The sequence below is a fragment of the Mchenga conophoros genome, linkage group LG15, assembly GCF_057382185.1.
Source record: "Mchenga conophoros isolate Kocher_MC1m ecotype Shallow Benthic linkage group LG15, M_conophoros_male_GT1.1, whole genome shotgun sequence".
NCBI lineage: Eukaryota > Metazoa > Chordata > Actinopteri > Cichliformes > Cichlidae > Mchenga > Mchenga conophoros.
The window spans coordinates 2628660-2642618 of NC_140540.1; the positions used below are offsets into that span (position 1 = coordinate 2628660).

Sequence of the window (13959 nt, forward strand, 5' to 3'; positions counted from 1 at the left end):
TTCTCTCAACCCGACCTGTCTTCTGAGGAATGTTACGTGTCTGCATGTCTGCAAAAAAAAGAAAGAAAAAAGTGTACGGGATGATTTGGAAACACAGTCCACTAAAGTGTTACAATGACAAATCACTGCTAGCTGTCTTTCAGACGTGCGAGGCTGGGAGTGTGCGCGCGTGAATGTGTGCGAGAGGGCTACAGAGACAGGGAATGTTAAAAGGAGACGGGGAGACTCTTACACCTCCCTCTCACTTCTTTTTTCCTCTGTGAACTTAGAGAAAATCTTTTCCTTGTCAGACTTGAGGGAGAGACGGGATGAGGAGGAGGGGGGAGAAAGAGAGACGATGAAAAGCAGAGAAACACACATGGAGAGGCAGCACAGAGAGAGGAAATAAAGAGGCTATTTGACAGCCAATACGCCTGCCTGTTTCCTGTCACCCACATGATTGCTGACCCACCCCTCCGCCCGGCCAAAGCCTCTGGGTAGACAGGCAAAGATGGCAGCCCCATTTAAAGAATGAAGTATCATGAATGGATGGATAGCTCCTAGGCTGCTCAGCGTCTGCGAGCTTGCGTGTGTGTCTGAATGCGTGTTAACAATAGCGCAGTGAGTTACTAGAACTGAGTCATTATATTGATTGATTGATTGATTGATTGAATCTTTATTTTGAACATGTTGAAAAAGTATAAAAAAAAAATGGAATTAAAAGAGACAAATGAACAAAGCAAACAAAAGGAAAACGAGCAACCACAACTCCAAATAACGCCCATGTTCAAAAAGTCATCTCATAATTTCGGAAGTATATAATGTGAACAAGCAGATAAGGAAAGCAAATATAATTGAAGAACACAGGAAATTCTTGTCAAACTACAACAACAACAACAAAAAGAGGCATCTGTGGAAATGCAGGGTTGCCAGGTCTTTGTGACCAAACCACCGCAGTGAGCTATCAAAACCGGTCTCTGTCCAGCCATATATGCAGATTTTAAAGCCCGACAGGATCCCAGATGTCTTGTAATATCAACAAAGCAACACTAAAAATGCAAGATTCCCTAAACAGCTCTTTAGCTCGGTTCAAATCTTTATTTGTCAGGGACCGTGCACAGCTACGTTCCAGTCTGCAGTCCCAGAGCAGACAATGCGTGTATAGACTTTCACCTTGGTCCTAAAATAGTCTAATGTGATGAGTTACAGCTTATGTATATGTATGCAAAACAGCTCTACCCATCGAGCAGACAAAAAAGTAACCTGTGGCAACACTTCAAAAGTAGCTGGATTTCGCTTAAAAACCACAAATCTTCTTTAACTCTTAGGCCCAATCTCCACACGCATGGACTCGCAGACTTTGAGGAGCACTCCTGCTAAGACCATGAGGACTTAAGGCTGTCCCACTGTGAAATTGTCAAGTGCACGAGGGGCTCTCTCACAGACGTTTTGAGCCTTTCATGCACACTTTTCTGTAAGTCCAAATTTCTGCAGCCTTTGCCTATAGGGGAATTAGCTGCAGTTCACAGCGTTGTGACATTAAATGCAGGGTTACCAAGAGAAGCCTGAAATCATGGAAATAAGCACCAATCAACCCTGACATCACAAGAAAATACATCTACAGGAAATCAGAGGAATTTAAAAATATACTATGTTGCACTCCCAGTTTATTTCAGACAGCAAACTACTAGATAAACGTTACCCTAAAATAAGCAAAAGCAAACAAACATACATATTATGTTAATAATTATAGACTACTTGAATCCAGTCATTTTTGTGTGTTGTGTTTTATGGTTTAGTTGCATTTTACCCAGTTGCATCCTGTTAAAATTAGCACTGATTTCAAACTCTTGACCCCATAAGAATTTTCCCTGCAGTTTATTGTATGGACCAATAAAGGACTTTTTTTTTTCAGGCACAAGAAACATTTATTCAGTGTAGTTGTTTTACTTATTTGCTTTACTCGCTTATGGTAACAGATGGTTGTTGCTCGTGGCGTCCCAAACCAACACGTTCTCACTCCCAAAGCGTAACATTTTACGCTAGGTGACAAATCGTCGGTATATTGCGCTTTCGGCCACCCAACATGTCTTTATGTTACGAGTTCGGAAAAATGAGGAATCAGTCTACACATGTGCGTTTATTTTACTTAAATCGCTTTGGAAAACACTATCTAACACATTTAAGGTGGCGGTTACGGTTAGGGACAAGATCAGGGTCAGGGCTGGAATACACGGCTGGAACGTGTGTTATCGCGGGAGCGTCATTCTATTCGATTTCATCCACAATTCGGCGCGTAGCATAGGAACGCAGACGGTGTCATGGTCCTGGGTCAGTGTTTTTGATTGTTGTACTTTTACTTTTGATAGTTTTATGTATTATGACTGTTGTGTTTTGGTTTCCCAGGGTTTAGTTGTGTTCCCTCTGGTTGGTGTCATCCCTGCCTGTGTGTCCCCTTTAGTCTCCGTGTTTAGTTCGCGTTTCTTAGTCTGTGTCTTTGCGTGTATGTGTTCCTGTTTTACTTTGAAGGTCCCTGTCTGATGTCAGTGCGTTCTGTTTATGTTTCCCTGCCTCGTCAGCTGTGATGTCTTCCAGGTGTGGTCCCCTCCTGTTTCCCATCCCTTGATTCCTGGTGTGTGTATTTATAGTGTGTGTTACCTCGTCCTCGTTGCTGGTTCGTCTGCGTCTCTCCGTCTGTCGTGCCTCCCTGCATCGCTTTCTGTTTTGTTTCTGTTAGTTATTCCCATGGAACGCCTCAGGATGTGACAAATCGTCAGTGTGTTACGCGTCGGGAGTGAGAACGGGCTGCCCAAACATGTGTGTTGCCCTCTGGTGGTCGAACTATGCAACATCAAAACTTGTAAAATGGTTGAAGGGTGTTTCCCTTGTCAATTCATTCATTCATTGGCAGTTATACATGCTGATATCATGACACGGGCAAATAGCTAATATCTGCTGATAATATCAGCTCACAGATAAACCAGTCAGGCTCTACTTGTTTCAGCTAGTAAAGACCAGCTGGGAATTGCTGGTACAACTAAAAACTAATTAGCTCTTGGAGTTTTGGGGGCGCTGGCATTGTTAAACAAAGTAGAACCCAATAATGCAAGCAGTTTGTCATGTTCTCGCTATCCACAAAGATATTGGAGATTTATTTGGGTTTCAGGTGGATGCAGCAATGTAGTTTGTGATTAGAAGTGTTTAGTTGAGCATAATTTAAATCATCATGAGTGATGCCACAGTCACAATATGTAATTAACTGGTTGTCAGCATGCTGACCCAAGATGGAGCTGCTTTGAAACACAACACATAAATAAGTAAACATCTATTTTTGTGGTTAAAGGACACACATATTAATAGAGGGCATCAATGCATACACAGTAAACCGAAATACCATAATTTGTACTGTGGCACATCTGGAGGAAGTCTGGCTTGCATGATTAGGTGTCAGCCTAGCGTAAATGCAGTCTGTGGATTGGCAACACCTGCAGTTTAGTTAATTTTATCTGACAATGTTGTGATCATAAAATAATATGTTTGTCTGTAGCAGCAGCTTGGGTTTCTTTAACAGACTCTCTCCATTTCTCCTTCCCTATCGTGCTGTTCTGTTGCAGTTCGGCTGTATATGTGTTAAGCGGCAAATGAAATGGATCACTGAAATGTAATTTAAATGAACTGTCAATAATGACAGACATTTATAACCACTTAATTAAATGTTCCAGTCCCACTGTGGACAGGACTGCTAAAACAAAGAACTTCTGCTACCATTTCTAATAATAATATACAAATAAAATACTAAAATTGCATCCAGTATTGAGTTAAATAGTAGTCCTCTTTTGAAGACACAAACACTATCAAAGACCAAGCTTCCAGGTTTGAAGGTAACGTAGAAGTATCTTAACTCAGCATTCATCTAATGGAGACCAAAACGACTTCCAGTCCTGCAGAAGTCTGCAGGAAGTCCTTCATTGGCTCTGAACTCTGTAAACAGTTTCCTGATGAGATTATGGCCTCAGTCATTCATTTCTGCTTATATTGATTAAAAAATTAAGTCAGTTTTATAAATTATAGTCATTCTAAGAAGTAATTCGCCAATGAGAACGTGGTTTCACAAACAGATCTGGTCTAGGCCATCACAACAAAATGACAACAGCGAAAACATTCAACTGGAGCTTCATAATAGGACTTTACTAACCAGTGGGTGACATCGATCTATTAAACTGTCCAAGTTTGGAGCTAGCCTCGAGTGGCTATTCATGGAACTTCCAACAGGGCATATAGCAGTTTAGTTATTTTAGAGAGCACATGGACATAAAAACCAGATCAGCTGGTTGTTGTTTTTTGCATCCCAAATGTGTGCTGCCGGCACAGAATTTGCCCTCTGGTGGACAAACTGTGCAACATCAACACTCGCGACATGATTGAAGGGTGTTTCTCCTGACTCTTTTATATTTCTTTATTTTTATTGGCAGTTTGAAATGCTTATACCTATAAATGAGTCCAGTACAGTCCGTTCTTTAGCCCCAGAGGTTGCTGCCTAGTTTTTCAAACCCTGCTGTATTTGATAAAATATGCTTTGTGTGGCAAAATAGGTTGTAAGAATCTTTTTCTTCACCGCAAGTTAGTTTTTCATGTGGGCACATTTTCATAACACTAAGGCTTTTTCTTAATGTGTTGACATGATCTTCCTGTCTGGCTTAACCCACCAGAGCCTGGAGCCAGTGCCAGGCTAATTCACATTGTGGCTAAGACTAGCCAAGAAATACAATGACTACACTTGTCTACTTACTCATTATGATAACCACAGACTTGGAGATTAAAAATTTGTGTGCCAATAAACACTGGGGAACTTTAGCTGTCCAAATGCAGTGGGACAACAATGCTTCTTTTTTCCATCCTATTGCTGATTGGCTGTTTGATGACAGGGGCGGAACAAGAACAATTCAGCATTTCAATTATTAAATAAATTCCTGCTGATTTTAATCCGAATTCTGAACTGAACGGACTCTTTGCTGAAATTACCCATCACTCTACATGCCAAACACACTTGGTCCTCTGGTGCTGGATCAAAGTAGTAACCTGACTGATTTAATCACCCGGGTTATATCTGTGTGATCAATAACTGACGTAGTTGACTGCATCATTAGTGACTATAGTAAACCTGTAATAAATGCTCTATTGGTGTGTATTTTTACGGCAGTGAATGACTTGATCCCAGTTTCAGTCTTAAAACTTACAAGATAACCAGTAGCTGACGAGTAAAATCATCACACATATCTTGTTTAGCTGTGCTGCTACCTGGACTCTGTTTTTCCTTCACTGTCTTAAGCCTCGGCTCGTCTCTCCTCTCCCAGGCTGTTTGTGGGGCTCAGAGATAAGATCTCCCTCAATAGCAAACTTTGGAAGACATCTTAAAGATCCCCCTCTGTCGCTTCAGCTTAATGCAGCCCCCTAGGCTTGCAATACAAGCACACATGCAAACACGTACACACACACGGCCTCCCTCTAATAATAGGGGCACGGCGAAGCAGCCTGGATATGAGGGCCTGTAAACACACTTCATTCTCCCAACACTCGTCTTTGATCTTTATTAAACAAAACAGTTTCCTTGGTGCGTTTTGAGCTCAACTTGAAGCACCGCACTTTGCCCGCTTCCATTTCCCCGCCCATATATATAAAAAGAGAGCACATTTGGATTTCCTTGCTGTGGGCTCTCAGTGGGCTGATCACTGCCACGTCTGTCAGATTCATTAATTCAGAAGTGTGGCAAGCAAGTTCTGGTGAACTGTTTCTGGAGGCTACGTGTTTACATCTCAAAGCACCCTATTTTGCATATCTAATGAAGTTTACTCTATTTTTAGCAACGTGCAGGAGTGGTAGGCACGCATTACTTATGTTATTGAAGGGTTTAAATGGATTATCAAAGCTGCTTTTTGCCCGTCAAAAAACCTGCTCAGTCAAAGTTCTCACTACTCTGGCTGTTTAACTAAGGTGTTCAAGCCTTCCTGTTAAGGGTTCCTGCTTCCTGTGTTCACAGGAAAAAAAAAAAAAAATCATGTCCTTCAGTTTCTGGATCCCATGGTCCATAATGATCTGATCTCTGTCTCCCATAGGCGGGCCGTTGCTATGGTAACCTGATGACGCTCTGAGGCAGGATGGGGAAAGGAGAGGAGGGAGGGGGAGGGAGATGAGGAAGACGGTAGCTGCACGGGAGATTAAACGAGTTCAAGAAGATGACTCACTCTGTTAGGAAAGAAAGGCGTACGCCATATTTTAATAAAGGTGCTGTACTTCTGCCTCACACGGCGACGCAGTCAAGTTTTTCTAAGTAGACCCGAGTGAACCCCGTGTGTGCGTGTGCCTGTGTGCGTGAGAGAGAGACAGAGAAGGTAAAGGAAGCGGTGTTAAGGCTACTTGACATGAGCAAATGAAAATGTGATTTATGACCCGGGCAAATGCGTCCAACGGAGCTCAGTCTAGTTGATGTGCAAAAGGACAGAATGCCCCTCCATCCGCCATCTATAACAGCTTCTACTCCCTTGCATGACTCCCTGCATCTGCCTCTCTGCCCTGCTGTTGCCATAGCGACCACTTGGGTACAGAATCAAAACAACTTACTGGCTTAAAGATAAATAAATAAATAAATAAAATCCCACATTTTAGCTTTGGATGTCATAATGGCTAAACGAACCTTTTGTTGAATAGCCTTCTTATGTTCTAATACTTAATTATTTGTATCTATGTCACAAGGATATATATCTATAAATCTATATCTATATAGATAGATATATTAGTTCCTTAATTTAGTAATGTTTGTGTGTTCAAAATGCATCTTACTGAAGATTTAGAAGATTTATTATTAAATCAAAGGTAATATGATAATCATTATACTTTAATATTATCATATTACCTTTTTTTACTGCATTTTTTTTGCTACATATATGTGTGTGTGTGTGTGTGTGTGTGTGTGTGTGTGTGTGTGTGTGTGTGTGTGTGGTAAAAAACTGGTGAATGAATCGTCTTGTTAAGATTATAGACGATCTTTGGACATGTCTTCCGTACACAATGGCATTCTTTCAGGGAACAGAGCTCTCTCTAGGACCCAGGGCGGGCACCGGGGGAAGTCCTCTGCTGCTTGCTGCTGCTGGCGGGGCAAAGCAGGCACAGCACAGGAACACACACATCCACGCGCGCGCACACGTACACAAACTTGCGCATACACACGCTCACCGAGCTCTTCTCCGACAGTAGAGAGAGAGGGAGAGCGCGAGCTCAGAGAGGAATAAACAGAGGGAGAGAGCGAGAGAGACCATAGGAACGCAGAAGCGGCTTGTGTGTGTGCGTGTGTGTGTGTGTAGGTACGCTTGCTCGGCGGTTAGAAACGACTGGCTGGGCGGATATGGAGGGGCTCGGGAAAAACGCTGGGAACTGACCGAGTACCGAAACGAAGAGTGAAAGAGGGAGAGAGGGAGAAGAAGGACTGACGGATAGCACGGTAGGAAGGACGGAAGGAAAGGAGGAGAGGAGGAGAGAGAAGTCTAAAAGAGGAGAGGAAGAGTGTGAAGAAGGGGCTCGTCTGGAACACAGAAGGATCCTAAGGTGACTTTACTGGGCTTTTTGTGGCATTAATGCAGGTCTGGCAGAGGTGTGTGTGAGTGTGTGTGTGATGATGACATGTGCTGCACGGCTCTGCACTTAAAGGGAAGTGCTGTGGAGGTGCGTGTGCATGTGTGTGTGTGTGTCACTGTAAGTATGTAAGTATACAGGTGTGTGTGTGAGAGAGAGAGAGAGAGAGAGAGAAAGAGAGAGTTATGAAGGTTGTTTTCCACAAGCTAAAAAAGGGGCCAAAGTGAGCTGAAGTGACCGCTGTAAACTGGAGTGAAGGGATCAAAAGGAGTGGATACTTTTTAAGGGAACAGTGTGATCTCATTCCAACACAAACGCACTTTTTCTTTTTCCTGGTAGGCTACTTTAGGCTGAAGGAGAGAAAAATAGGGGCAAAACACTCTCTTTAAGTCCGTTTTCCCCTTTCTTTCACTGTGTGTGTGTGTGTGTGTGTGCGCGCGCTCAGGTGTTTGGAGTGCAGCAGGTAACACATCACTTGGCGGCGACGAAACCAAGGCTGAATGAATGTTGTTTTTCCCAAGCTTGAAGGAGGCTTGATAAGTAGTAACAGCTTCTGAAACGTGTGTGTGTCTGTGTGTGAAATAGAGAGGGAGAGAAAAAGTGTGTGTGTGTCTGTGAGCCATAGACGGCAAACAGGTTGACGGAGGCAGATCTGATCAGACGCACAGCAACAGAGGAGAGAGCATGGCACAGGCTGAGCAGCAGCACATTGGATTACACACACGCGAATACACACACACACACACACACAAGCTCTGTGGCCAGGAGAACAGCTGGGAGAAGTGTGTGTGTGTCTGAAAGCCTTACACTTAATGCATGCATCTGCTTTTTCACATGCAGGAATGTTTGCCTTTGCATTATCTTATGTGCCACTGTGTGTGTGCACGGGTGCGTGTGTGTGTGTGCGTCCTACTGAATTTGCGCAAATTCAGTAGGACGAGGGTTTTGTCGTCTCTCTCAGACAGACGGCGTGTGTCTCTACCTCCGTCACACACCCCCCCCCCCCCCCCCCCCTTCTCAACCCGGTCTGGAGACAGGAGGTGGAGGAGGTTTGGGGAGGGGAGGAGATCAGTTGACCAAGAATGAGGCAGATGAGAAGATTAATCCAGTAGCGAGAAATGAGACAGAGACGGAGGGGAGAGGAGAGGATGATGGAGATTTTAGGACAGCAGCAGGGGGAGGAGGAGGAGGAGAAATGGAAAGAAAGCAAGAGAGGATGGAGCGAAGGAGACAGGGGGGCTGACATGCTCTCTCAGGAGTGCTGCGAGAGCTGCTCATTCATAATTCACCTCCATGGCAAACGTTCATTCACATATTGACCCCCCATGGCTGAGCTCAATGGAGTTCTCGCCCCTCCACCTCTCACTGTCTCTCAATGGACACCCCTGTGGTGCGACGTTCAGTTAGCCCGCTTCTTTTTCACTTTGGAGACAGTTGAAGCTCTCAGACGAGGCTTATGCCGCTTTTGTCCGTTATGGCCGTTTTGACGCCTTTAGTTTTTCCAGCTGGAAGCTCTGATGGGAGATTGAACTGTGTAAATTGAATATTGAATTCAGACTCCACCCTAGACACAGATAATTGGTATGGATGGATCAGTGGGTTAGTGCTCTCAGCACAACTGTTGTTTGTCTGATTCCCTCAGCACAGCTAAAACAGCCCATAATGGATCTATAATTCATGTGTGAATGAATTGAGTAGTATGCAGTTTGAATACAGTTTTTATTGGATGTCATCTCGTGATTTATTCAACATAAACACTCAAAAAAATGGCAGTTTTAATATTTCTCGTTGCACTGGTCAGGCTCAGAGCTACGCAGTAAGCGCTCTGGTCAGCTGTGGCTTTGAGCCACGTGTGTGTCTGAAATGCACCGTCAGAACAAAGTATACAGCAGAGGCTACAGCACATTTAGTTCTGAAAGGTAAACACTACAGAAGTGCACCTTATCAGCAAAAGTGAGAAAAAAAATGTCCTGACTTCTTAAGTTTTATAGGTGAAAAGAGGACACAGCACGAAGGTAAACTGGCGGAAAAAAACAATGGAGAAAAAAAGTACCAGATTATAGTTAAATCAGCTGTTGTGCTGTGTGAAGATATGGCCCATATCTGGGCTCAGAGCAAGGCAGTGCACAGACGACGATCGCACTGCTACTTCCATTGTAAAGAGTTTGATTCCTGCCTGGTCAAACTAAATATGGTTACACTATTTATATTTATTGTTAGCCAATATCCTCATTGTAAACCCTTGAATTTTACCATGTAGCAAAACTTTCTTCCAAAATACATTGATGCATAGACACAGGTGCAAATATAATTACTACTTTGTGTAATGGAGTACTTTTTTATTAAGAAATTTCCACTTAAAGTGGACATCTGTGGTCCGTGATCTGGTTTGTAGTAACTGGATACTATATTGAAATATTTTTGTTTCAAACTAAATATATCTGTATACAAGAGAGAATTATGTTTTACTGTTTAGTCCACTCTGCCCTCAGTGGAGCATTTGGCTGGTGGCAACATTTAGAAATGAACTCAACACAGGGGCAAACACTGCAGTTCCTCTAAATGTCCACTTGGGGCATTCCCCATAGACGCCAGTGTTAAAATGCCGAACTTAACAACGTTAAAAAGCACGTTCAGAGCCTGGGTAGAATATGTTTTTGGTCTTTAATTTAATTTCCTCTTCATAACTACTGTACAGAGGCGGAGCCTTTTGAAGTGTTATTAATGCTTAAAGTGATTAAGTATTATAAGCATGGCTGCAATGCGCGGTGGATGGTTGCCACGACAAGCAAGCGTTGCCGGTAGCTGTTGGGTAAGCGCCACTTGAGCTAATATGAGTCACCACACTGGAACTTTGAAGTGAATTCAGACAATAATAATTCAGACAATTATCTGACGGTATGAGTTAGAGTCATTTTAACCAACAGAAATTCCAAGAAGTGAGTGCTCCAGTTTTGAGAAAATTAGCATTTTATGGACCTTGCTAACCTAGCAGCAAAAATAGCAAAGCTGACCCTGAGATTGGCGACAGCTACAGGAGAAGCTACAGACACCCCTTGTGTAGAGTTATACAAGTTTTATATTTCCACCTCTACACTGCTAAATTCTCTGAGGCAACATAAGCCCCTCTTGATTGTACGCTACAGGTAGGCGCTGAAGTAAAGTGTGGTATTACAAAACAGCACAGGCCAGGGCTAGCTGAATAGCATGCTAGCTTCATTTGATATCTCTGCATATTTTGCCATAATGTCAGGACTGTTAACTAACATGCTAGTTTATGAACTGAGATTATTTTTCTCCTACTTATTTCCACTCAGAGATGAAAAAAGAGCTTTTGTTTCATTAATGTTGGAATCACAGACTGTATATAAAAGATGGACATAGTTATTAAAGTACAAAACAGTCTATGAGAAAACAGCCTTCAGCTCCCGTTCTCTGTCACCTTGTCAATGTTTTTTTCTCAACACGTTTATGGCTTATGGTTTATTTAAATCTTACTGAATAAAACGTTCAAATTTTGTGAATTATTTTCCCCATTAGAGTCAAAAGCTGGACAAAGCAGGATGAGCTGTTCTGTGTGACTGACACTCAATTATCCAGTGAGTGTCACAATCAGATCTACCTGTTGTTGTTATATGTGGTATCTGGTTTCAGAAATGCTCAGGTCTGCTAACCAGTGGGTCAGTTATACAGTCTATGCTTGTAATCCGTAGTCCACCACGAGACGCTAAAATACTCCCACTCGCCGTATTTTTTTACTTAACAGCTGCAAAGCAGCTCCAAAAATAATTGAACTTCTTAATAGCGATTTTTAAGCACCCAACAGTGCCCCGAGATTCAGTGTTGTCCCAGCTGACTTCAGATCTTTTAAAACTCAGTCAGGAACTCCTGACTCTGAAAACACTGATAGCAAGCCGGGAAAATTTTTAGCACGAGCCATTAAGCAAAAGCATCTTTAACGCCGTCGCCTCACTGGTAAATGCACCAACTGTGATGGGAAGTGTCTTTTGATTCTCTCCTGAATAAAGCATCGTCAGTTGGCAAATATGCATGACAACAAATTAAATATGTGACTTTTAGATATACCGTGAGTTTTTATTTATTTACAAGAAACAACTTGTAAACTTGAACTTGTGGCGGTGCTTTATTGATTGCAGTGAAGAAGAAAGCCGCTCCTTCTGTGTGTTTGCGGTAATCGTTGTATTTCAGGAATTATTTATTAGTTAATGACTGAGCCCGCTGTGATTGATTAGGGCTGATGAACTTTGCCTTTCATGCACAGGTTCATATGTTAATGCAACCGGAGAGTTAAAAGACGGGCTGTAAATTGCAGTGGAAACGCAGCCGGCCAAAGTAGCCGAGATGGCTTAGAAGAATAATGCTCCTCTGTATCCCCCAGGTTATAATTGTCTTCAATAGGCCTCCTGCTGATTTGAAATGGACTCATTGTCCACAGTGCTGGGCACCTCTGCTCAATTAGCCCCTCTCTCCTTAAGTCCTGCTGAGCTATTGGCGGTCGCATCCTTAGATAGTGCACGCACATAAATGCTCACTGACACACACACACAAACGCGCACGCGCAGCATCGTGCATAGAAAGACGTCAGCGGGTGTAAAAATAGAGCTCATAAATAGGGGGAAAAAGTGTTTTATGTTTACAAGGGGTGATGTCATGTTTGGTGTAGATCCATAGCTGACGAATCGGAGGGCAGCTGTGGCGAGTATCAGTCTGCTCGGCTTTGGCTCTGCGATCTGGCGATTTTCTTTTTCGGTGCTTTTAAAGGAGCGGCGTTTAAGGAGTTGCAGTTTAATGTGTGTGTGTCTGTCTGCTTGTTTGTGCATTTTCAGCGGCAGAGGCATGCACACGGTGACGCTGCTCTGGTTGCCAAGCAACACAGGAACGTGGGTGGAAGGATTTCCTGTCCTTAGGAAGCTTTGTTTATAAGTGGGGGGGCGAGCGAGTGCGCGCGTGTGTGCAGATTTCAGTGGTACGCTTGAGTGCCTGTGCGTTTTTAATGCACTCTTTGCCTCAAGTCAAAGTGCTACATAAAAGTCATCTAGGACACACACACACACACACACACACACACACACACACACACACAGGGAAAAGGCAAAAAAGGCCCTTTTTTAGTCTGAGTTGGATTTGCGTTGCATAACTCCTCCAGCCGGTCTGTTTGCGGCACTCTGTCTCCTTCTCTTCTACCCCAACACTCTCGATATGTCACAGCCGCCACGCTCACGCCAAGCTGCCTCCCGCTGATGATGTCATCAGCATGCCTCACTTTATGTTTCCTCTCGCACATGAGATTGCAATTATGTGCCCTTCATGCAATCACAAAAAAACAAAACAAAACCCAAAAACCCGTGCACGGCGTGCCTGTCCTGCAGGCGTCGGACCCCGTGATTACGTAATTGACATTGAGTGAATGGGATGACGTCAGCTTGGCTCTCTCTGACTCTCCTCTCTCTGGCTAGTTACAGTGATGTCATAAATGGATGCAGCCATACACTGCTTGTGTGTGTGTGTGTGTGTGTGTGTGTGTGTGTGTGTGTGTGTGTGTGTGTGTGTGTGCTGGCATGCAAAAGCATGTGTGAAGACAAAAATGACCTCAGGAGCCATCTGATTTATATAATGACATTACTCCTCCCCCTTTTTTTTCTGTTAAAGTGAAGATACTTTACAGCTAATGGATACTTTTTGGTATTGTATGCATCGTTCATAGACACACACACACACACACACACACACACACACACACACACAGTGTTAGAGCTCGTTACAGCCCCCTGAGAGAGGCTTCTATTTGAAATGGATACCCCAGTGTCTCGCGACGGGTAACTCCATCGCCTTGCTGCCCTCCATCTGCGACTGTCTGACCTTTGTCGATTCTCATCCCGAGATTCGCCGACGACTGCAGGCAGGCAGTGAATGAAAAGGGAGAAGAGATGGTGCTGGGTCGTCTCCACGGATACTGTACTCGCCAGTTCTTATTTTAGCAAAAGAAAACACAGCGTCACGGAGAAAGAGTGATTTTCTTTTCTTTTTTAGCGGTTGGCCTTCTTCAGTGCGCCACAGAAATATCTGTTTTTAGCTCTCCGTTTGAGCTACGGGGTTTTTAAGCACAGAGGAAGACTGCTCTATTTGTGTCTCGGGTTGAACAGGCCGCCTGTTGTGTTCTCCAAGTGTTGTGGTTGACGCTCTGAACATCAGCCATCTAAATCTGGATCGGAGAACTGGGAGCTTTTAACGGACCTGAATACACACACGCAGACGTGCGCTCAAACACACTTTGTCTTTCTGCTGTCCTCTGATAGTTTTTTCTCGTTCCAACCTCAAACCCCAAACCGTGGG

General features: G+C 43.5%; 1 protein-coding gene across 1 annotated transcript in view; it reads left to right on the plus strand.

The window, feature by feature from the left end:
* Positions 1–7135: 7135 nt before the first annotated feature.
* ches1 (checkpoint suppressor 1) overlaps positions 7136–13959 on the plus strand; it is a 63698-nt gene continuing 56874 nt past the window's right edge. The window contains exon 1 of the mRNA XM_085245999.1: positions 7136–7578. The gene's annotated coding sequence lies outside the window, so the exon portion shown is untranslated. The remainder of the gene's footprint in view (positions 7579–13959) is intronic.